Below are 24,041 nucleotides of genomic sequence, written 5' to 3' on the forward strand. Positions count from 1 at the left end.
ACAGAGCCAGAAGCTAGATCTAGCTCAGTGTTCTTTTAAAGCCTTCAAAATTCCCCTCTGCTAGTAAAGCTTACAACCTGACAATAACATAATGTATACACACAAATACAGCTATTTCCAAAATAGATTGGTGGGGGGATGGACGCTGCATTTTTACAACTTATATTTTTAAGAATTGCAAAATATGCCTCCAGTATTCACAATAGGATGTCATTAACCAATCCCCACAGTGGGTTGGACATCTAGGTTGTTTCCAACTATTTGCTTTTATAATTATCCATTATAATGGTGAAAAATTGGAAACGACCTAAATGTCCAACAATACAGGCATTAATTCTCTGTGAAATGAATATCAAATAGCCATAGGAAAGACATTAAAGATTCAAAAGTGTTGCTAATTCAGCAAAAATACGCCATTTCAGGTCAGATGCAGTGGCTCACACCTGTAATCCCAGCACTTTGGGAGACTGAAGCGGGCAGATCATTTGAGTCCAGGAGTTTGAGACCAGTCTGGCCAACGTGGCAAAACCACATTATAAGGTACATGATGTGCTTTGGTCAAGGAGTAGACTGAGGCGGATATCCAGGCCTGGGTGACTCACGAGTTTGGTGGGCAAGTGCACACCTCTGCTTGTAATATAACCTGTTTGTGTAAGTTCATACTTGACTTTATGCCACTATTGTCTGTAAAAGGTATAACTGCCCTGTTGATGCTGTGCATAAGATACATGGCTCTTGGGGGCTTGGCTCGGCTCTACTCCAAATGGCTTGACATATGAGTGCACTGGTGCCCGGAGAAAGAGAGAGAGCCAAAGTTCTCTCTTGCAGATGGACGGGAGGGGACCCAGGACACAGCTGGCCTTGCTCGTTCCCAGAGAGAGAAGAGTTAAGCTGCTGACCCTGAAAGCAAGGGAGAGCCAGCTGCACAGCTGTTGGGGGGGCAGCTGGCCCAGGCAGCTGATACACGGCAAACAGTGTAAGACGAAGCTGATAATAAGAGAGCTAGTGTAAGAAAGCTGTTAATGAGAGCTGCTGCTGAATAGAGCTATCTTTCATCTGCCTATGGCCCCCCGAGTATTCTTTCTGATCACCCACCCACTCCCCTCAGACTTCAGCATGGGCTGGACCTGGATCCTGGGACCTGACACACATCTCTACTAAATGCACAAATTAGCCGGTGTGGTCGCACATGTCTGTAATTCCAGCTACTAGGGTGGCTGAAGCACAGTGATCACTTGAACCCAGGAGGCAGAGGTTGCAGTGAGCCAAGATCGCACCACTGCACTCCAGCCTGGGCAACAGAGTGTGATCCTGTCTCAAAAAAAAGAAAAGAAAAGAAAAGAAAAAAATTAAAGATCATTTGTCCAGTATAAATTCTTTCAAACATATACTCAAGCATAGAAAAGTCTAGAAATGTCATCAATGGTAATTTCAGGGAAGAATTCTCAGGTAACTTTTTTTGGTTATCTACATTTTTTTTTTCTTTTTCTTTTTTGAGATAGGGTCTTGCTATGTCACCCAGGCTGGAGTGCAGTGATGCGATCAGGGCTCACTGCAGCCTCAACCTCCCAGGCTTAAGCGATCCTCCCACCTCAGTCTCCTGAGTAGCTGGGACTACAGGCGCACACCACTATACCTGCCTAATTTCTGTATTCTTGTATTTTTTGCAAAAATGGGGTTTTGCCATGTTGCCCAAGCTGGTCCCAAGTGATCCGCCCACCTTGGCCTCCCAGATTGCTGGGATTACAAGTGTGAGCCATGTGTGCCAGGCCTATGTTTTCTTTTCTGTAATGACCATGACCATGGATTTAATGTACCAACATTTTTCTAACGATAATACTTACAAAGTATACTATGAAAACTGTTCAGAGAAAATGAAGAATACAAATTTGTAAAAATCGTATATAACTAGTTTGTTTGTTTTTTTTTTAAAGGCAAGAAAGAAACAAAGTAGATTGTCCAGGAAGATAGTTACTTCCCCTTTGTATTTCTCTGGTGAGTTCATTAGGAACTCTAAAAAGTTCCAGGAGTAGAATCACAGGGTCAAAGTACCCTGGCTTTAACTTCTGGTTCAGAGAATCCTAACAACTTACATTGTCACCAGCAAGGTCTTTGACTACATGAGCAACTCTCTCCTTAAAGCAATTCTCATCTGACATTAGCTGTTCGACTTTCCGCTGACACGTTGACTCCAGGAGGCTCCTTGAGTTCTGTGTGTTCAGCTGGCCTCCGGTGGCCCCATTATTATTTTCTGCCGGGTAAAGGTCAGTCACCTGCACACGGATCTCATCACTCATGATATGCTGCAGCTGGAATCAAACAAAGGCAAGCTGTTAGTGAACACAGAAAACATTTCTCCATTATACAGTCAACGTTCCTTTGACTGATACAACTCAAAAATGATTTTTTTTTTTTTTTGGCTGGTGATTTTAGAAAATTAATCACACAAACCACTGTATCATTTTCTTGGAGAATAATCAAGCCAAGATTTTCAACCATATCTATGGTCCATTGTAAAACTTTCATATCTATTTAAAATAAAAACCATAGAGAACTCAGGTTAATGTACTGTTTATTTAAAATTCTAAGGATCTTTAAATAATTTTCCATGGGTCATATTTTTATTGCATTTTAAAATCACTTACAATTTGCTTTCACACATATTCTCTCTCATTTGATCCACACAACTGCCCTGGGAAGCCAGTTGGAGAGAGAGTTGGCGCTTGTTAGGAGACGAATTTACACAATGCATAAGAAAGCTCACAGTGAGCTTGGATGAGAAAGGAAGACTTGGAGAATCATGAGTGCATGACTGTCTATATTCCCAGCCCAACTACAAAATCTGAAATTCATTAGGTATTTAAGAAATAGCTGCTGAATGACTGTCTAGGGGTGCTCAACTGAAGAAGCAGGGTTGGGACCAGCAGTCAAGCTTCCTGACTCCTAGCCCAATACTTTTCCAAACACACCACCTATTTTTCTATATCTGATAGAAAGTATATGCGTAAGTTGTACATAATGTCAACTCACTTTCAATACAGGCCAATCATGATTGACTATCCATAGCTTTTGTGAAAATCTTAGGAAACTAGTGACTAGAAAGTTGAACCTTTCAGAGTTCCCACTCTTATGTCATATGCTATTTCTATTTTGAAATAAAAATCCTTCCAAATGAAACTTTACCCATCAAAATGACAGAGAAGTGAAGAATAGATACAAGAAGAAAGCACAATGTTAATTTCAATATCAATTTATCTATTTTACTTTAAAATTATCTTAACCACCAAGTCATTCTGTTTTTAGGAAGATACATTTTTTTTGAAGTGTTACGAACTATGATAACTATTTATTCTTAACTTTAATTCCTAAATAGCAGTATGTATATTAGTAGATAAGTGGACACAGAGCAAGGTCAGTAAGGGTGACTGAGTGTGGCAGAAAGGGCAGTATCTCCAGCAACTGTAGATGGATAAATGATAATGAGTCCAGATAATGGATTCTGATACAACCATTAAAATAATGCTTGTGAGTACTTGATAACATAGGCAAAAGCTTAAGATACAGTGGGGAAAAAATATATGGAAAGCATGACTTCAATCATGCATACAGATGCTTCACTTTATACATTTTTTTTTTTTTTTTTTTTTGAGATGGGGTCTCGCTCTGTCACCCAGGCTGGGGTGCAGTGACATAGTGATCTTGGCTCACTGCAGCCTTGACTTCCTGGGCTCAAGCAGTCCTCCCACCTCAGCCTCCTAAGTAGCTGGAACTACAGGCATGCGCCACCACACCCAGCTTATTTTTTGTATTTTTAGTAGAGATGGGGTTTTGCCATGTTGCTCAGTCTGGTCTGGAACTCCTGAACTCAAGTGATCCACCTGCCTGGGTTTCCTAAAGTGCTGGGATTATAGGCGTGAGCCACCGCCTCTACATTATGCTTTCTTGTTGAAGTAGACTGTATTACTGATTTTCCACCCACACCCACTTTTTGGATATCTGGTCCCTCCTCAAGTCTTTGGAAAGGGCAGCACTACAAATCCAGGGACAACCAGCGAACCCCCACCCCCACTGCTAGACAGATCAGATTCTCTGTCTTGCTAACTGAAAATTAAACAGAGAGTGTTCGATAGGTATTTTTGCAGAGGAGCATCTGTAAGGAAAGGTCCAGTAACACTGGGACCAGGGGTGCTGCCAGGGCAGGCCAAAGCCTCAGAGATTGGAGAAACCTGGAGCACGTGCTGAATGTCCATCTGCAGAGCAAAGCACAAGTATGGAGCAGAAGTCCAGAGTGAAGGCACGCAGGAGAGAAAAAAACCTCCCAGCCCAGTCCTTCCATGGTGGGGTTATATTTTGAGTTCTGTACTTAGATGTCTGTGAGATTGCCTATTGTGTTCTTAATACAAATCTCTCATAAGCCAGCCTAGAACAGGTTAAGATAAATGTAATGACTTGACTTGGCAGGAGTGCAGTGCGGTGATCATGGCTCACTGCAGCCTCAACTTCCTGGGCTCAGGTGATCCTCACACTTCAGCCTCCCAGGTAGCTGGGACTACAGGCATGAGCCACCACACCCAGCTAATTTTTTGTATTTTTTTGTATTTTTTTTTTTTTGAGACGGAGTCTCGCTCTGTAGCCCAGGCTGGAGTGCAGTGGCCGGATCTCAGCTCACTGCAAGCTCCGCCTCCCGGGTTCACGCCATTCTCCTGCCTCAGCCTCCCAAGTAGCTGGGACTACAGGCGCCTGCCACCTCGCCCGGCTAGTTTTTTGTATTTCTTAGTAGAGACGGGGTTTCACCGTGTTAGCCAGGATGGTCTCGATCTCCTGACCTCGTGATCCGCCCGTCTCGGCCTCCCAAAGTGCTGGGATTACAGGCTTGAGCCACCGCGCCCGGCCAATTTTTTGTATTTTTTATCATAAAAATATTATCTTTTTCAAAAGAAATATATATAATACATTGAAAAATACTGATTGCTTTTTCTATGACTTTTTTTCTGTGAATGTGTAGGTGTTTGAGTTGCTTGTATTTCTTCTTTTACACAGGATACAGGCTGTTTGAAAACTATTTCCTTATCTTTATCATCATCATTCATTTCAGCCACTTCAGATTTTCATCTCTCCAAAAATGTTGATGTACAAACCGGTGTGGGGCCATGGCTATCCACAGTCTTCTCAGGAGTGTCAGGAGTGCCTAAAACCTTTTGCTTCTTCTAACATAAAACCTGGCCTTTTGTAGACGTCCGACGATTCATTTTTGAAATACTTTCCGTTTTCTGTAAAATCAAAGAAGGAAAATCATAATCAATTCCTTTGTAAGCTAATTTCTTCCCGAGTAATCTTTCTTTTTTTCAAAATCGCTCCTCCATTCGTAGATTTTGTGTTAAGTGCCGATTCTGATTATACTATTTCACTCATGGATATGATGGCTGCTTAAATGGAATATTCCAGTCTTTAAAGAGTTCTTTCTATACTTTTTCAGGTGACATGAAATGACACTCCAAGGGTCTTTCACCAAACAGGTAGTTGTTCATTGTTTCAGCAACTATCTTGGCAACATCCTCAGACTCAAACTCCACAAATGCATAGCCTTTGCTATATCCAGTCCTTTTCTTTCTGGACAGTCTGACCTTCGTAACAGTGCCACACTGGGAGAAATAGGAAAGGATCTGGGTTTCCTTAAGTAGGTTAGGTGGGTGGCGCACATAGACTACTCCAGGAGAAAGTTGTTCTCGTTTTTTTTTTTTTTTTTTTTTTTTTTTGGCCCGGTTACGCGCTTGTGAACCTGCGCCACTTCCTTCTGAAACCTGCAGGTTCAGCAACAGGATTGGCCCAGCCGGGCTGGAAAAAGCCGCCATGCGGAAAGCAGCGAACACCAACTCCAGGCAGCGCTCTAGGAAACTCCCAATTTTTTGTGTTTTTAACAAAAACAGGGTTTCGCCATGTTGCCCAGGCTGGTCTAGAACTCCTGGGCTCACACAATCTGCCTGCCCTGGACTCTCAAAGTGCTGGGATTATAGGCGTGAGCCACTGCACCCAGCCTTGACTTTGAAATATATGTTGTACATCCCAGTCAGCAGTGAACTCAGGAGAACATCAAAGATGAGGAGAATGAGAGAAGAGATACCTCCAATTAAAAGAGTTCAGATGAGATGGTTGAACTTACATTTTAAAAAGTCCCTTCAGGCCAGGCACAGTGGCTCACGCCTGTAGTCATAGCACTTTGGGAGGCAGAAGTGGGTGAACGGCTTGAGCCTAGAAGTTTGAGACCAGCCTGGGTAACATGGCAAAACCCCATCTCTACAAAAAATACAATAAATTAGCCAGGCGCGGTGGCACCTGTGGTCCCAGCTACTCAGGAGGCTGAGGTGGGAGGTCAAGGCTGTAGCGAGCTGAGATCTACCACTCTACTCCAGCCTGGGTGACAGAGTAAGACCTTGTCTTACAAAAAAAAGTCACTGTTTTGGGGTTTTCTGGATGAAAACTTTGTTTCCATAAAAAAAAAAGGTGGAGACAGTATGTATTGCTGATTCAAAATTATAACCAGATGCTTAGAATAAATAATTGTATCTATTGTTTCACAAACCAACCTCAGGATTATTAAAAATTGGTTTTATTGGATTTTTAAGTTGTCCTGATTCATTCAGGTCTGTCACTTCCAAGCCCATGTTTTACTACTTTGTAACCCTATTTGGAAGGAAAAATGCAACTAAAATTATGATCCATCCTGAGATGAAAAGTTTCACACGTATACACCACACATACTCCCCACCACAGTATGATGACACAGTGACCCAACCTTAGGCAAAAGGTACCACTGCCAGCAAATGCATTTTCTTCTTTGTTTCTTCTAAAAGCAGCACATGCATTTAACATTTTATTGAGATTCTCAACAGCTGCCATTTGGTTTATATAGCAAATTGTTTACAAAGTAATCTTTTTCCATTTTTGATATTTTAATGAAAATTATGTCCTTCAGTTTTAAAGCCCCGTCTCTCTCCCAAAGAAAGATTAATAACTAACTACCAAGTAATGATTATGTAGGAAAATAACAAAAGCAAAAACAGCTTTTAAACACATGTGACACGGATAAGGGTCCAAATCAAGACCTTCTGGGTCTACTGGAGGTGCTAGGCTGCCTCAGGACACCATCAGCACCTCACCATCCACAACATCCTCAACAGCTGGGAGCCAAGTACAGACCCCCGGGGCTTCCTGTTCCACAAGTTCCACTCTCTTTTTCCTCTCCACCCTTGCTATTGGGCCTCCCCTCCAAATCTGCCTAACAAAGGCAGCAGGATCTTTAATACTGTTTGACTTTGTACATGGAGACAGGATACTCTAGAAAGTTGAGAGATTCCCTGGTCCAGTCTGGAGGAGGAAAAAATAAAAAAAAAAGGAAAAAGTATGTAGTGTATGATGGATGGTTTCACTTTCTTGTCCACTCAGATACATGCTTGTACTTATTAAATGGATGTATCAGATGCTTCAAAATCCTGATGTGTAGTAGCACAGAAGTTCCTTGTAAAAAAGAGGTTGCAAAATAATAAAAATTTCTGCAGCAATTCAGGGTCCTGATGACAAAGCTGGTTCTGATAAGTAGCTATTTTGACATGCACAGCAGCTTCCCCTGTAAGTCCTGTGTTTGGAGGGTTTCATTTAGACCACAGGAAGTTGGAATCTGAGTTTAAAAGGCTCTCTACTGACAAAATGTGATATATCCATCAGTGGATTTCTACTCAATAATGAAAGGAACAAACTACCAAAACATGTTGTGTGTCCTAGAACAACCTCAAAAACATTAGCTAAGTAAAAAAGCCAGACATGAGACCAGATGTTGTATAATTCCATTGATTTGAAATGTCCAAAAAAGGCAAATTTATAGAGACAGAAATGGGCTGATTTACCTTAAAAGGCAGGGATTCAAGCTCTCTAGACTACATGTGATACATACATGAGAAAAAATAGGGAAAAGAAAGGAAATTTAAATATAAATAAATGAAAACAATACTTCTCCCTGATTTTTATTCTTGTGGGAAGTGGCTGTTTTTCCATTGCCTATTTTCTGGCTAGACTCCAAAGTCACATTTCACTTAATTTTTATCCTGCTGATTGAAAGCATTTTAACTTGGTGATTTTAATGTAAACAGGAGCAGGACAGACTGTAATTATCTAGGTCTCGCTCTGTCATCCAGGCTGGAGTGCAGTGACATGATCATAGCTACTGCAGCCTTGAACTCCTGAGCTCAAGCAATTTACCTACCTTAGCCTCCCAAGTACCTATGACTACAGGCGTGTGCCACCACGCCCAGCTAATTTTTAAATTTTTTTGTAGAGATGCGAATTTGCTATGCTGCCCAGGCTGGTCTTAAACTCCTGACTTCAAGTAATCTTCTCACCTTGGCTTGGCGAAGTGCTGGAATTACAGGCATGAACTATTGCTCCCAGCTAAGAGCTCACTTTTGTTTGCTAGTGGTATTCTTGGTATCCTTTCATGTTTGAGGCTTTGGTGCTGGTGCTAAAGTATTACACTCACCATCTGAGGTTTACAGGACTTTTGTTTTAATATTGAACAGATGGAACTGTTTAGTTCTGCATCTTTGCAGGTATACAAAATGTGCCTACCAGGACTCTGCTTTCTATCCATTGAAAGCAAGAAGTAAGACAGTAAAATTTTGCCTGGCTAGAGGCTTTGAAAGAATGGAGTATTCTGGTTTAATTCTATTAACTTGGAAGTAGGAAGATGAAAAGAATTCAAAACTTACATTTCCTGTTGAATGCAATTTGAAAATATAGCCAATGATTCCACTTTTCTTCTCTAGTAAGTTTGGACATTCTGATCTGCTTGCTGTGTTATTTTTATTTTATTTTACTTTTTAAATTTTATTTTATTTTATTTTATTTTATTTTATTTTATTTTATTTTATTTTTTGAGATGGAGTTTTGCTCTTGTTGCCCAGGTTGGAGTGCAATGGTGTGATCTTGGCTCACCACAACCTCTGTTTCCCAGGTTCAAGTGATTCTGCTGCCTCAGCCTCCCAAGTAGCTGGGATTACAGGCATGTGCCACCACACCCGGCTAATTTTGAATTTTTAGTGGAGACGGAGTTTCTCCATGTTGGTCAGGCTGGCCTCAAACTCCTGACCTCAGGTGATCCACCTGCCTCGGCCTCCCAAAGTGTTGGGATTACAGGCGTGAGCTACCGCGCCCAGCCTTGGTGTTTTATTATAGAACTCCTAGTGTGCCTGAGACTTACATTGTGAAGACACTTTTTTAAAACTTGAGATGTAAGAGGATGCAAATGGTATCGTATGAGATCAGACTGGATGAGAACTGATACTTATAAATATACTTTTTAGATGAAATCTCTGATTGCCACTTGTTTTCTTATTTAACTCATAAAAATAAAACACATTGGATGCAGGATGGGAGTAGGAAGGAGATTTATGTCTTTTAATTGCATGTCATTGTTTCATATCAAGAGAGAACATATAGTATCCCTGGCTTTGAACCTACAGAAAGAAACACATTTTTCTACCTGCTGTATGCCAGAGGTTCTTCAACACCTGGAGGGATTACTGCAGCACAGATTGCTGAGCCCTACTCCGGAGTTTCTGATTCATCAGGTCTGGGGCGAGGCCTGAGAATTTGCACTTATAAAAAGTTCTCGGGTGCTGTTGGTGCTGCTCGTCCAGAGACTACATCTTTGAGAACCACTCTTGTCTACTAACTGTAAATTGTAGAACTCTAGAGAAAAGCTTAGTTTGGTCTGGGATAAGAAGCACACAGGTTATGGAGCAAATCATGAAAGATTCAACCCTTGATCCCAGCCTACTGTGGAATTCAGGTAACAAGCAATACACAGTGACATAACACAATTCTTGGTCTTCATGATTGCGAATCATAGCCAAGTATCAAGTGAGAAATTCAGTATCATTCGCAAAGCTTAGAGAGGCCAGGTGATTCTCGAAAAATGGACCGTGTATTTGTTTTAAACTGGTAAAGAGCTTTGAGTGCTTATTAAATTGAAAGCTTTGTGTTTTCATTTATTTTTTATTTTATTTTATTTTTTGAGATGGAGTCTTGCTCTGTCACCCAGGCTGGAGTACAGTGGCGTGATCTTGGCTCACTGCAACCTATGCCTCCTGGGTTCAAGTAATTCTCCTGCCTCAGCCTCACGAGTGGCTGGGATTACAGGCATCTACCACCATGCCTGGATAGTTTTTGTATTTTTAGTAGAGATGGGGTTTCACCACGTTGGCCAGGCTGGTCTTGAACTACTGACCTCAGGTGATCCACTCCCTTGGCCTCTCAAAGTGCTGGGATTACAGGCATAAGCCACCGCACCAGGCCCAAATGCTTAGTGTTTTTAAAGATAGTAGACATGTTTCTTGTTTCAAAAATATCTTAACAATAATGTAGGAGAATAAGAGAAACATTTTTCTAAAAAAGGGAAATCACTGTGATTATTTTATCTTATTGGAATGTTGAGTAATATAGTCTGCTTTATTAATCATCAAGCATGCTATAGATTTTCCATTTTTATAGGATTTGTATCTCAATTGAGGTAATACTGGTAATTCTTGTACTCCATTTGAAGATGAAAAATATAGGCCAAACTCATTGCATAGAAGCTGGATAATGAAGACAGCTCTGGAGGAACACACAGATACACACACATAGACACATATTTATAAAGTATACACACTTTTTTTTAAGTTTCTTTTTTAAAGTTTTAAAGCTTTTAAAGCAAAAGTCGACCCCCTCCCCTCTCCTGGAGTGGGCAGCCCCTCCCCTCTCCCAGAGTGGGCGGGGTCAGTGGTTGCATGGACAGCTTTCCTTGTGACACCACAGGTCCCTCTGGACATGCTACTGCCTGGCCACACCTCCTTTCACATTCATCTTTCTCATTGACCAATGGACTTGGATCATTAAGGCCACGCCCCTATTCTGAGTTCTAGTGGTGCCCTGGTTACACCTCCTCTGGCTCAGTCGCACAGCTGCCTGGTAGGTGACGGGAGGTATTTTGTGGTCATTGCTGGGATTTCACTGATGTGGCCCCAACACTGCCTCCCTCCCCACCCCACGATGTTGGAAGAAACTTGACAAAGTAAACAGGCCACAGCCAAGAAAAAGGTAAAACACACCAGGTCGTGGCCCCCCAACCCAGCCACAAATCCCCTCCAATGGCAAAACCACTACCAAGACCATACAACTCCTGAGGCACACCAGGCTTGGCCCCCCAAACCCAGGACCTCTGGGGTTCCCCAACCAAAGTCTTGTCAGTCAGCCCTACCCCTTTGGCAAGCAGCCCAGCCCCTGCCCTCGCCAGTCACCCCAGGGTGACTTTGGGCGGGTGACTCCTGGAGCTCCCTGGTCCATACTCGGCCCTCACCTGCTGCCCCAAGCCTGACCTCCCTGGGTTCTTTGGGCTCACATCTCCAAGGCCCTGGGTCCCCTGCCCAAGCCTCTGCCCTCGTCAGTCACTCTGAGTGACGTTGGGCTGGTGACTCCTAGGGCTTCCTGCTGCAGACTCTGCCTTCTGCTGCCCCAAGCCCAACTTCCCTGGGCTCTTTGGGCTGGCATCTCCAAGGACATGGGTCCCAGCCCTGCATTCCCCTCCCACATCATGGAGCAGTGACTCAGCCATCATGCTGATGTGTTCTCCTCCTCAGGAGGAATGGAATGTAGTGATGTCACAGTGCCCCTAGGAACTGTCATTACTGCTCCAAGACCAGCCTTTGATCTTAGGACCCAGCATTCTCACCCCATTTCTGGTTCCTCTGGTTGCAGCACAAATTTCCAGCTGGAAGGGGAATGGGGACTATGGGACCTGGGAGCAAGAGTTTTCAGGCTGCCTTACTCCCTTAACATAGACATTGACAGTGTGAAAAGCCTACACTTCCTCCATGAACTCAAAACGTTAACAGTGTCTCTGGGTGGCAACAGGAGAACGGGTTTGGTTTGGTTTTCTCCCAAGCTTCTACTCTCCAGAAAGACTTTACAATTTTTTCTGAGTTTTCCACCTCATATTCTAATTCTCCATGGTTCTGGGACCAGATTGCCCTTCAGTCAGTGGTCTCTGGAGTGAGATCTGCTCATCTTCTGTGTAACAGAGCTTGAGAAACTGAACTTGACAGCTTGAATCTTCTTCATATCATCTCAACCTGGGATGCTTTGAGTGCCACAGGATAAATGTGGGACATCTTTCTGAAGCATCAGTTTCCCTTGATTCTCTTGAGAGAGAAAAAAAAATTAGTGTACTTACGGATGACAGTCACATAGGTTTCTAAGAGTATACCAGACCTCTCTGAAATGAGGCTTAGGTTGTTCTCTTTCTGATAAATTCCTAGATTTAACAGAAAGGCTGCCTTCTGCCATGAGGACACATTGATATAAAAGTTTGAGGTACTGGTGCACTTCTTAACACTAACAGACGTGTGAGGATATATGACTCTAAACCACGCAGTGTAGAGTCCCTGCCCACTTAATGTTTACTTTTCTACCTCTACCTCTGGTTTTGGTCCCTGGCAGCTGCTGATTCATGGCAAAACCCCAGAGCTTGGAGTCAGAAGACTGAGTTTAAGTTCCAGTATTGCCCTTTTTTTTTTTTTTTTTTTAGCCATGATATCAATCCCTCTCAATCACTAAGTGATTGTGGCAACACTTGGTACAGTTGTTGTTGGCATTAAATCAGATGGTGTATAAGATTATTTTGTAAAACCTGTAAAGGAGGATGTGACTGTAGGGGCTTGTAGTTCTCATGAGTGTTACTGCTCTTCTTTCCCACAGTTAAAAGAATAACAGCAGACGGCCGGGCGCGGTGGCTCAAGCCTGTAATCCCAGCACTTTGGGAGGCCGAGGCGGGTGGATCACGAGGTCAGGAGATCGAGACTATCCTGGCTAACATGGTGAAACCCCGTCTCTAGTAAAAATACAAAAAACTAGCCGGGCGTGGTGGCGGGCGCCTGTAGTCTCAGCTACTTGGGAGGCTGAGGCGGGAGAATGGCGTGAACCCGGGAGGCGGAGCTTGCAGTGAGCCGAGATCACGCCACTGCACTCCAACCTGGGAGACACAGTGAGACTCCGTCTCAAAAAAAAAAAAAAAAGAATAACAGCAGAGGAACAGCCCTGGTGTTCCAGCAGGAGTGAAGAGAAAAAAGAAAAAAAAATCGCAGTAGCTCTGGGACAACCACTCCTGGTGGTTGCCACTCACCTGGGGATATGAGTCTTGGCTGGCCAGGCTCCTGGGGATAGTGGGCCCAAGGGGCAGTAGAGGGTAATTGTTAAGACTGTGGAAGAACTGCTGGGTACTGATTAAGAATTCTGGGTTTGAATCCTGCCTCTCCATCTGCTAGGGATATGATTTAGGGCAAGTTGCTTGAGCTCTTTGGGCCTCTCTTTTCACATCTGTAAAATAGAATGGTGTTGCTTGACTTCCATTTGTGAAGTGTAAATGAGATTTGTAATTCCTGTTGTTTTTATGTTAATCCCTAGTACATGGCCTGCTGTAAACACCCAGGACAGCCAGGAAATGGTTGTTGTTGTTTGATTTTTCTCATCCCCAGTCTCAAGGGGAAGCCAGGCCAATGAGAACAGCCACTTGCCATCAGGCTGTCCCTTTAGAAGTCACTGAAAGGGCCCCAGGATGTGGTAAGGAGGGCCCCAGGCACTAGAATTAAGAGAAGATCTAACTTACCACCAGATTGCTGGGTGACCATAGAAAAATAAACACTTCTTCCCATGGGCTTCAGTTTCCTCCTCTGTAAGAAGATACTGGATAAGATCAATGTCTTTAAATCTTGTTTTTTAGTTGGAGCCCCCTTTGTTCAAGTGAACCCTTTACTCAGAAGTCTGTTTTTTTAAATGCAGGTGGTGGTGTGGAGCTCTACTAGATTCATTGCCCAGGTCCTGGGCCTGAGGAGAGGGGTCTAGTGAGCAGATTAAGAGCTGCATTGGTCAGGTGACTCCACTCTGACTGCATTGCTCAGGAGACTCTTCCATCCATTTGTTCCTGCCCCGGCAAGGCAGCGGGTGGCTGTTTGGAAGAATGGCACAGGCCGTGGTTTTGATCTCGGCTCTGCTTCGGCCGTTCGTTTCCCTGAACCCACGTTTTCCTCCTTCCCTGACTTTCTTGCTTCTCTCTAAGCCACTTCTGTCTTTCTCCCCCTGCCCTTGTTTTCCCTTTTTACCTCCTGCAGATTCAGGACATTCTGAAGGTGCTGGTGTTCATCCTTAACCATTCCAATGGGGTAGCGCTCTCCCATTGGACAAATGCAAGGTGAAGCAGTGCTGAGACACCTCTCTGGCTTGTTCTCTCCAGCTGTGCATGCCCCGAGGCTTCTCTGCTTTGGGGGATACTTTGGTTTATTTTATGTTGCTGCCATTAACCTTCAGCCTGTTTATGTCTGCTTCTTCACCTGCTCGATTGAGTTTTTTTCTTCCCTGCATCTTTTACCATCTTGGAGAAGGTGAGATATGCCTTAAAGTTTAAAAGTAATTTGGGAATAATGTACAGAGCAGGCATGTAGGATTTGCGGCTTTTTTTTTTTTTTTTTTTTTTTTTTGAGACAGGATCTCACTCTCTCACCCAAACTGGAGTGTAGTGGTGTGATCTCAGCTTACTGCAACCTCTGCCTCCCGGGTTCAAGTGATTCTCAGACTAAGGCAAGCCTCCTGAGTAGCTGGGATTACAGGCGCCTGCCACCATGCCCAACTAATCTTTGTATTTTTAGTAGAGGGTTTCACCTCTACTAAAGGGTTTCACCATGTTGGCCAGGCTGGTCTTGAACTCCTGACTTCAAGTGATCCACTTGCCCCCACCTCCCAAAGTGCTGGGATTACAGGCGTGAGCCATCATGCCCGGCCTGGGACTTGGGCTTTTGAATGCCCAGTGTGGTACTCTTAGACTAAGAGAGATGAAAAAACAACAACAACACAACAACAAAAAAACAACCTTTAGGGTTTGCCCTAAAGGCAAGGATCTATAGACCACATAAATGTTTGTGCTTATTTTGCATTAACTCATTTTGGTTTAAGAACAGGGAACATAGGGTTAAGAGAAAATGAGTTCATATTATAGTTGAAAGGGTTGAAGCTATTTTTTCAGAGGAATTAACCGTAAAAGATGTGAGGTTAACCAAACAGATGAGTGACCAAGACCCTAATCTCTTGAAAATCAAATGGGCACTTACCGTATTTACTGGGCTTTTGACAACGAAGGCACTTTGCTAAATAAACAGTGGAGAGAATAGCTGAACAATGTAGGGTGCAGACTGAGGGAGGCAGACTCCTCTGAAGGAGGCAAGAGAGAAATATGGAACATTCCAAATGCTCAGCTCAGGGGGAGGTTGGTTCTGAATGGACTCAAGGGTGGAGGAGGTGACATTTGAGGTTGGCTGGAAGATTAAAGGTGGGTAACATGCATCCGTATGGGGAGTGGGGGAGGCAGGGGGAGCAGTGAGGTCATGGCCGTGATTATGAACTCACAGAGCACCTTTCAGGAGCACAAAGAGCCTGGTAGGAGGCAGGGCATAGGGACACATGGGGCTTGGAGATGACCTCCTCTGGCTGTGATTTGGCATTTCCTCCATATCTAACTTGCCTGGGAGACTCCTGCCAAGCCAAAGGAGCAGGGCAAGAGTGGAGGCTGATCCTGCTGGATATGGGCATGGGGAGGGAGACTGACAGAGCACTCTTGGCTGCTGTTAGAGAGTTGTTCAGTCATCACACCTGTTACCCCCAGTAGGTCAGGTCTGTCCAGGTGCTGTGACTCACCTTGCTGGCTCAGAAGAGACACTGAATGATACGGTGGGGAGCACAGGCCTAGAGGAATCCTGCAGCCATGCCCAGCCCAGGTTCCAGAAACAAAGGCCCAGATCCCCATATTTCCTTCTTGCTGTTTTGTTTTTGTTTTCATTTTTGTTTTTGAGATAGAGTCTCACTCTCTCTCCTGGAATGCAGTGGTGCAATTTTGGCTCCCTACTGCCTCCGCCTCCCAGGTTCAAGTGATGCTCGTGCCTCAGTCTTCCCAGTAGCTCGGAAAACAGACAAGCACCATCATGCCTGGTTAATTTGTTTGTATTTTTAGTGGAGACGGGGTTTCACCATGTTGCCCAGGCTGGTCTCAAACTCCTGGCCTCAAGTGATTCACCTACCTCAGCCTCCCAAAGTGCTGGGATTACATGCATGAGCCACTGTGCCCGGCCCGTTGCTGTTTTTATACTTTCTCTATAGCCATAATTGTTTCCCATGTAAATTTTTTTTTTTTTAATTTCTTATTTTTATTACCCCTGCATCATCTGCTACTCTGAAGGATCTGGAGGTAAGAGGCCCTGGGCCAAGGTGCAGTGACCCTGTAGGCCAGCCCCCCAACCTCCTCCCACAGTGGGGGCTGAGTGCCCCTCTGCCAGTTGAGACAGCCCACACACATCCCAGCCATAATGACTGTTCTCTCTACCTCTCCCCACAATCCTCCTCCAATTTCTCCTCTCTGCATGCGCCTCAGAACCAGTACCAAGAACTAGCAGTAGCCCTGGACTCGAGCTCCACAACAATCGGTCAAGTCAATGAAAACACTGAGTCATTGCTAAGAGTCCAGTGGCATCCCCTGATTCCATGCTACCAATCCTGGGCTTCAGTTTCCCCTTGGGGTCCTGAAGAAAGGGCATGGGGGCCCCTAGTGCCAAGGGCAAATGGGGAGCTGGGGTGCCCAGGCCTCACCTGGAGGGACCCCAGAGCACAGAGTGCAGCACGGCTCTTCTGTTACTGCCCTCTTTGCTGCAGGATGGAGTCCTGCCCAGAAGGCAGCATGGCCATTTCTTGCTGCTTTTGTGTGTGGTTGTTAGAGGCAGCCTGGGGCTGAGTCAACTGCTGTGGGTTAGTTGGGGGGCACTGTGGGAGTGAGCACTGGATGCAGAGCTTGGAAGCCAAGTGCCCACCCTGCCCTTACCTGGCTGTGGCCTTAACCAAGTCCTAGGTGGGAGATTGGGTACTTGTACTGTGAAGGTACAGAAGAGTACCTTTAGTATGTTACCATTTGTGTAGAGAGGGGGAACGTGTGTGTGTTTGTGTGTACATACTATGATAATATACATAAAACATATCTGCAAGGATTTGTAAAAAAATTCAGCAGAGAGCAACAGGGTGGCTGAGAGATACTTCCCTTCTGTATCTTCTGAGTTTTGGACTATGTGAGTGTATCATCCTTTCAAAAAGTGAGCAAAAGATTAATTTCCTCCTATCTGTGCCCCCACCCCCAGCAAGTAAAATGGGCTTAGAGAATAGGATAGATCTGGGTATTCAAATCCCAGCTCTGTCTAAGTGATCTTAGGCAAGCACTTAACCTCTAATACTCCATGTTTTTCATCTACACAATAGAGGTAATCATAGTAACTATCTCATATGGTGGTTGTGAGGATTCAATGGGATCGTTAGCATGGTGCCTGGTGAAGCACTCAATAATGGTTCAAACAGTGGTAGTAATAACAGTAATAACAATAGCAATATTATCTGTTCTCTCTGGGCCTCTGTCAGCCAGCTGTAAATTTAATCTTTTTCCCTGTCCCTTCCAACTGTACTGAGTTCTTTTAAAAACCAGGCCATGGGCTTAGAAATGCCTTGACCCTTTACTGACCAAGTTGTATATTGAGCCTAGCCCTAGCCCTTTTAAGGGGCACTGGGTAGAACAGCCCGGGCTCCCCAGACAGAAACTTCTCACTCATCCAGTCCTCAAGCCACTGTGAAGCAGTCCTCGAGCGGCAGTTACAGCAGTCCATAAAGGCACGGGCACAGCTGGAAGCACACACGACACAGGTGAGGCTTTGCACAGGGAGGTATGTGGAAGAAAGATGACCCCAGGTGGCCAGAAGCAGGTGAGGATCAGGGACAGCTCTTCCTAACTTCTGTGCCCATTGTTGCAGATAATGGAATCGCTTAAACAAGCCCAGCTAGAGAGAGATGAATATGCTCAACATCTAAAAGGAGAGAGGGCCCGGTGGCAGCAGAGAGTATGGAAAATGTCAGAGGAGGTGAGGTCTGACCCTTAAGCCCCCCACCTTAGATAGGTCACTGGATCTTTCTAGACATCTGTAAAATGGGAATAGTACAGCCAGTACAGTCATGGGTCTGGGCTTTGTGGAGGTGGAGGCAGAGAGGGAGATGGTAGCCTGTCCAGCCACCAGCCCCTCTCTCCAGGACCCTTTCCCCCTGTGCTTTGGACAGGTTTGCACATTGAAGGAGGAGAAGAAACATGACACGCATCGGGTACAGGAGCTGGAGGGGAGCTTGGCCGAACTCATAAACTAGATGGGTAAGATGGGCTGTCATGGCCTGGGAGCAGGACTGGCATCAGAGGGTTGTGGGGGTGGCTTAGAATGCCCCAGGGAGGTGGGTGGATGGAAGGGCTTTGAGGCAGAGGGAAAGAGGTCTGTGCCAGGAGATGGCAAGTCTTGTAATCTCCATGAGCCTCAGTGTCCCCATCAGTAAACAGGGAGGAGTGCCCATTGTCAGCCACCCACAGGGCTCTCTATCTGAAAGTGGCCTGGAAGATGGGCTACCATCCGAGTGCGAGGAATAATTAGCAGTGAGGCCAAGTTTGGGGAGCCTGAGAGGAGCTGTGCACCAAGAGAAGGGCTTTTATTTGTTGTTTTGTTTCTGAGAATCCAGAGGACCTTGTTGTCTGCTTCCTTTCTCAGCTGAACCCCACCCCCAGAGCCCCCAGCAGGGCCCTCTGTGGTGGAACAGCACCTACAAGCTGAGGCCGAGCACATGAGGAAGGAGCTGGAGAGTCCAGGCTCAGGTGCAAAACAGTCAAGGCTTGAGTCACCTGAACTGGGAGCAGAAGGAGACTCGGCTGCTGGAACAGGAAAGGCTGTGGGAGCGGGAGGAGAGGCTGTGGGAGTGGGAGGAGAGGCTGTGGGAGCGGGAGGAGAGGCTGCTGGAGCTGGAGCAGAAAGCCAGGCTCTGGGAGGAGCAGGCAGAGACACGCATGCAAACCTTTCAGAATCGCACCCCCATCAACTGCGCACTCTCTCAGAACCAAGAGCTCCATGAGCAGCTGGCTGAGCCACAGAGCAGCTTTGAGGAGCTGGTGCATTGCCCCACCTGGGGTGCCTGCCCTCCTCCCTAACCCTCCAGGCCTTTGATTCCCCTCCTGTAAAATGGGGAAGTGTAGCCCTCACTTGAAATGGTAACTCTAAAGGCACCTGCCTCCATGCTTCCTGGTGCCATGGGAGGTAGACACCAAGTTCTGGGGTCTCCAGCTGCGGTGGGTGGCCGCTGATTGCTTCTCTCTGTCCAGAACAACCAGAATAAGAGTGCACTGCAGTTGCAGCAGCAAGTAAAGGAGCTGCAGGAGAAGCTGAGCAAGCTGAAGGAGAGGGTAACCTCTGACCCATCCAAGAAGGGCTGGGAGGTGAGCACCAGCCTCTGGGGAGGGGAGGTGCAAGGCCAAAGGCAGCTCCAGCCTGGGGACAGGTGACCCCAGCGCCCTCCAGGGCAGTCCTGTGACTGTTTCTTGCTTCCTGCCCTCTGACTTTTAGAGATGGGTAGCCTTGGGCTCCTCCCAGGTGTGAACATCATCATCCCAGCTAGGCATGGAGCTCCCCAATCATAGGGGAAGAGTCAGTGGTATAAGAAGCTCCTTATTTCAGGCGCAGTGGCTCACACCTGTAATCCTAACACTGGGAAGCTGAAGCTGGAGAATCACTTGGGGTCTGGAGTTTGAGACCAGCCCTGACAACATGGCAAAACCTCATCTCTACTAAAATCACACACACACACACACACACACACATACAGATTAGCCAGGCATGGTGGTACATGCCTGTAATCCTAGCTACTCAGGAGGCTGAGGCATGAGAATCGCTTGAGCCCAGGAAGTGGAGGTTGCAGTGAGCTAAGATTGCACCACTGCACTCCAGCCTGGGCCAGAGTGACATTCTGTCTCAAAAGAAAACAAAACAAAAACAAAAAAGTCTCCTTAGATTCAAACTGGATTCTGGCTTCGGTTCCACTAGTCATCATTCAACTACTTTACATCTCTAAATCTCTGTTCCTTTAACTTCAAAAGGAAGTTAGCATTTTCCTTGCTGAGGTGCTGAGGATTAGATGAGGTAATACATGGAAAGCATTAGGCATGTAAGCACACTTAGCAGATGGTGGTTGGCTCCCTCTGCTTTTCTACCAGCCTGTGGCCTACAGTTTAAATGGTGGGAAGAAGTGTGTAAGATTTGAGGCTGGCGAAGGAGGCATGGGGTTCTAGGAAAGGGAGGCAGTCACTTAGGCCTGGAGCAAGGGGCCAGGGGCCTGGGTGGGTGACAGAGCCCCACAGAGTCCTCAATACCCTATTAATGGGCCCAGAATCTGGAAGCCAGCCACCACATACCCTTACGCCCACGGTCTTCCTGCAGGTGAAGTTGAAGAACCAAGAGGCTCAGAGTCTGCAGCAGCAGGGAGACCGGTTCCTGGGTCACCTGCAGCAGTATGTGGCTGCCTGTCAGCAGCTGGTCTCTGAGAAGGAGGCGCTGCGCAGGCAGTTACTGCTGCAGACCCAGCTCATGGACCAGCTGCAGCAGCATGAAGCTCAGGGCAAAGTGGTGGCTGAGATGGCCCGCCAAAAGTTGCAGGAGACCCAGGAGAGGGAACTGCTGAGGATGAGGCCTTGAGGGGGATGACCTGGCAACCTCCGTGCCTTCTCACTCTCGTTCCTCACCCCTTAGGAGCGCCTGGAAGCTACCAGCCAGCAGAACCAGCAGCTTCAGGCCCAGTTGAGCCTCATGGCACTCCCTGGGCAAGGTACAGGAGACCGCTCAGAGGAAGAGGAGAGAGCCCCAGAAGGAAAGGGGGACTGTTAGCAGCATAGGATTGAGGAGTTGGAAGAGACTTTTAGAACAGCTGGTCATTATGCTCACCAGATGTCTGCACTAAGTTCGGCATCAATAGTGTGACCTCCTAGGATTGGGGGGCCACCAGGTTGCCTAAAGATGGGTGAACTGGTCCAGAGGGAGCAGGTCAGAACTGCCACACCGACAGTAGTGGGACTGTGCCTGGGCCGTATAGCAAGATCTTGGTTCTTAAAAGTAAAAATAAAGAACAGCAGCTCATTCCCTTCTGGGGAGGGGCTGGTTCAGGGTTACACAGTGAGGGTGAAGGCAGAGGTGGGCTCGCAGTACCTCCCTTGTCAGGTTGTCTGAGGACCCCTCTGTCCGCCCTCCACAGGAGATGGAGGAGGACATCTGGACAATGAGGAAGAGAAGGTGCCTCGGCCCATGCTGAGCATCCTGGAGGACCTGGAGAGCCGGGAGGTAATGGTGAGACTGACTCCCCCTGCTCTCGCTTTGCCACCTTCCTCTGTGGTCCCTCCCAGACCCCTTTATGCTCTTGGTTTCCCCACCTTCTGATTTTTGTGGGCCCTCACCCCTTCTGGGTGCCAGTGGTCAGACATCATTTCACCTGTGCATTTCACCAACAGGTGCACTCTCCAAGGCCCCAAGGGAAGGGGCTGCGCTCCACCTCCCTGCCCCGTTTTTTCTGTAGATGCCCCTACAAGAATACTCACCTCTTGCCTTCAGGTGGCATTTTTCAACTCCACTGGAGCCAGTGCCCAGGAGAAACAGGCACAGCTATGTGGGCAGCTGAAGGGGCAAAGGGTGTGGTGCCAGTGCCTGACTCACCTTGTGGCCTTGGCCTAGAAGGAGCCCAAGGCAGTGGCCCCAGCCCCAGGGACTGAGGGTGAGTCTGTGTGTGGGCAGACCCACCAGGCCCTGCAGGGGGCCATGGAGAAGCTGCAGGTGAGTGAGTCCTGACATGGGCCAAGAAGGGTGGGGGCAGGGCAGAGAAGGTTGCTCTCAAGATGTGACCCCATTATTTTGGCCCCAGAGTGGCTTTATGGACCTCCTGAAGGAGAAGGCGGACGTGAAGGAGCGGGTGGAGAAATTAGAGCTTCGATTCGTCCACCTAGCGGGAAAGACAGACACCATCAGTGAGTGAGAGGCCAGGGAAGGCAGGGGGAGCTGCAAGGCCATTGGAGGGGCCCCAGCATCTGAGCCCTGTCCTCCTGCAGGAAAGTACATCACAACATAGGAGAGCCAGAGGGCAGTGCCAAAGATGCAGCACCAGGAGGGGGACATCATCAGGCTGGCCCAGGACAAGGAGGAGATGAAGGTAGGGTGTGCAGCATCTCTGCGGGGGTAGGCGTGGGCATGGGCGTGGGCGAGGACACTGGCACCGGCGTGCAGCTGAGCACCCCTCCCTTCAGGTGAAACTGCTGGAGCTGCAGGATCTGGTGTTGCGGCTTGGTGGCAACCACAACGAGGGGCATGGCAAATTCCTGGCCGCTGCCCAGAACCCTGCTGATGATTGCGCTCCAGGTGCCCAAGCCCCCCGGAGCCTGGGGCTGCTGACAAGCAGCAGGGTGAGTAGAGGCCTCAGGCAGGGCGGGCAGGCAGGAGCAGGGGAGGCTCCACTGCACTCAGATGCCCACTCTCCTCTCTCCGAAGATTTTTGTGAGGTGAGCTGACAGCCTGGAGCCTGCACCAGGAGTGGCCAGGGAGGTTTGTCCCCACGACGACCCCACTGCACAGCAGCTCATGCAGCTGCTTCCTGAGATGCAGGACCCCCAGGAGCACCCAGACTTGGACAGCAACCCCTTCATGCCATTCTTTTCAGGCTGCCAAGAACAGGGAGCTAAACATCACCATCATCTAAGAGCTGGCCAAGAAATTAAAAAAGAAAAAAAAGTGATGGGGTTAATCTCCTACACAATTTATTTACTTCATTCGAACGTTAGAGCCACTCATGATTGTTTGTGTTTCTAATTTATAGTTTACATTTATTTGTAAAAAATTAAAGGAGAGTGGGTCTTTCCCTGATGTTCACTCTGGCATCCCTTAGCATTTTTCTTTTTTAATTTGATAATTGTAGGTCATGAGAATGCATATTGAGTTTGCCCTTACATGGTGGGAATTCAAACACGCAAAGACTCACTATTTGCACAAAACTATTCTTGGGTTTGGAATAGGCCGCCATGCTTTTTTAATGTTATTGCAGCATGTACATTCATTACAGAATTCAGGTAAAATTGGCTTATGTTCTGCTATTATGTTTGATCAAATTCTAATCATGGTGATGTCTTCGTTAGCTCAATATGTGGTTTGCCCTCAAGTGTGCACTGTTTATTACTTTGTAATATGCCACTCTGAGGACTGACATTTAGAGTTGTTTAAAGGCCAAGAACTGTAAACAGCCCTTCCCTTATTTTCTGTGTCTTGGGGATGGGAGTAATAACATTTTGGGGAGCTTTTAAAATCTCACAGAGGAGGAAAATGGCCTGCTTTGGCAGGTGTGTGCAGAATAGAGTATGTTTCGGTTGTTCCGGTGCCAAGAGTGAGCGCTGTACTATGGTAGTTCCCTTAGGATTTGTATGTGCTCTGGGCTCATGAGGATATTGCATCATGAGCTGCGGCCGTTGTACCCTTTTTTGATGATCTAAAAAGGGATTATTTCTGAGAAATGAAAGGCTTCCATCATTGACTGTGGATGTGGAAAACCTTTCCAAGCTTAGAGCATCTATATCTATAATACATTTTAAAGTCAGAGTTCATGTTACCTGTTTCAATCACATGACTGCATGTCCCAGAAAACAAAAGGGCACTGGTTGGCATTCTTCTTAAGGTATTTAGTAAAGATTATAAGAAATTCTTTAAGAGTTTAAATGTCCCTGAAACAGGCATACAGGCTCTAGTCAAGAATGAATTAGAGTGAAGGAAAGCTGTGTGACACCTGGCATTCCTCTCTGTTCATGGAGCTTTTTTGAGGCTAGAAGATTGATTTTACCATCTAGACCTCTCTGGCTAATACCTAGTCTTCAACCACATTGGTTAAAGACTCTGACATAGGAATTTACTTCTTTTCCTTGAATGGTAAACACTTTAAAAAATAATAACAAACATTATTATAAACTAATACATGCAAGAGTACTTAGTTGAAACAAAAAGGAGTTTTAGTAGACAGTATTATACCATATTTGAAAATCAAGGGGAAGTTTA

The 24,041-nt window shown here is 46.2% G+C and overlaps 1 long non-coding RNA gene and 2 pseudogenes across 1 annotated transcript; 1 reads left to right on the forward strand and 2 right to left on the reverse strand.

The window, feature by feature from the left end:
* Positions 1-1,960: 1,960 nt before the first annotated feature.
* Positions 1,961-16,312, reverse strand: LOC139355369 (uncharacterized). Its single transcript, XR_011608164.1, has 4 exons — positions 15,189-16,312; positions 13,694-13,757; positions 12,021-12,230; positions 1,961-2,309 (listed from the first exon to the last, which is right to left on the reverse strand). It is a non-coding gene; the product is annotated as an uncharacterized lncRNA (long non-coding RNA).
* LOC105479954 (MKI67 FHA domain-interacting nucleolar phosphoprotein pseudogene) lies at positions 5,109-5,852 on the reverse strand (annotated as a pseudogene).
* Positions 10,885-22,871, forward strand: LOC105480063 (golgin subfamily A member 2-like; annotated as a pseudogene).
* Positions 22,872-24,041: the final 1,170 nt, after the last annotated feature.

This window comes from Macaca nemestrina, chromosome 9 (assembly GCF_043159975.1).
Source record: "Macaca nemestrina isolate mMacNem1 chromosome 9, mMacNem.hap1, whole genome shotgun sequence".
Classification (NCBI taxonomy): domain Eukaryota; kingdom Metazoa; phylum Chordata; class Mammalia; order Primates; family Cercopithecidae; genus Macaca; species Macaca nemestrina.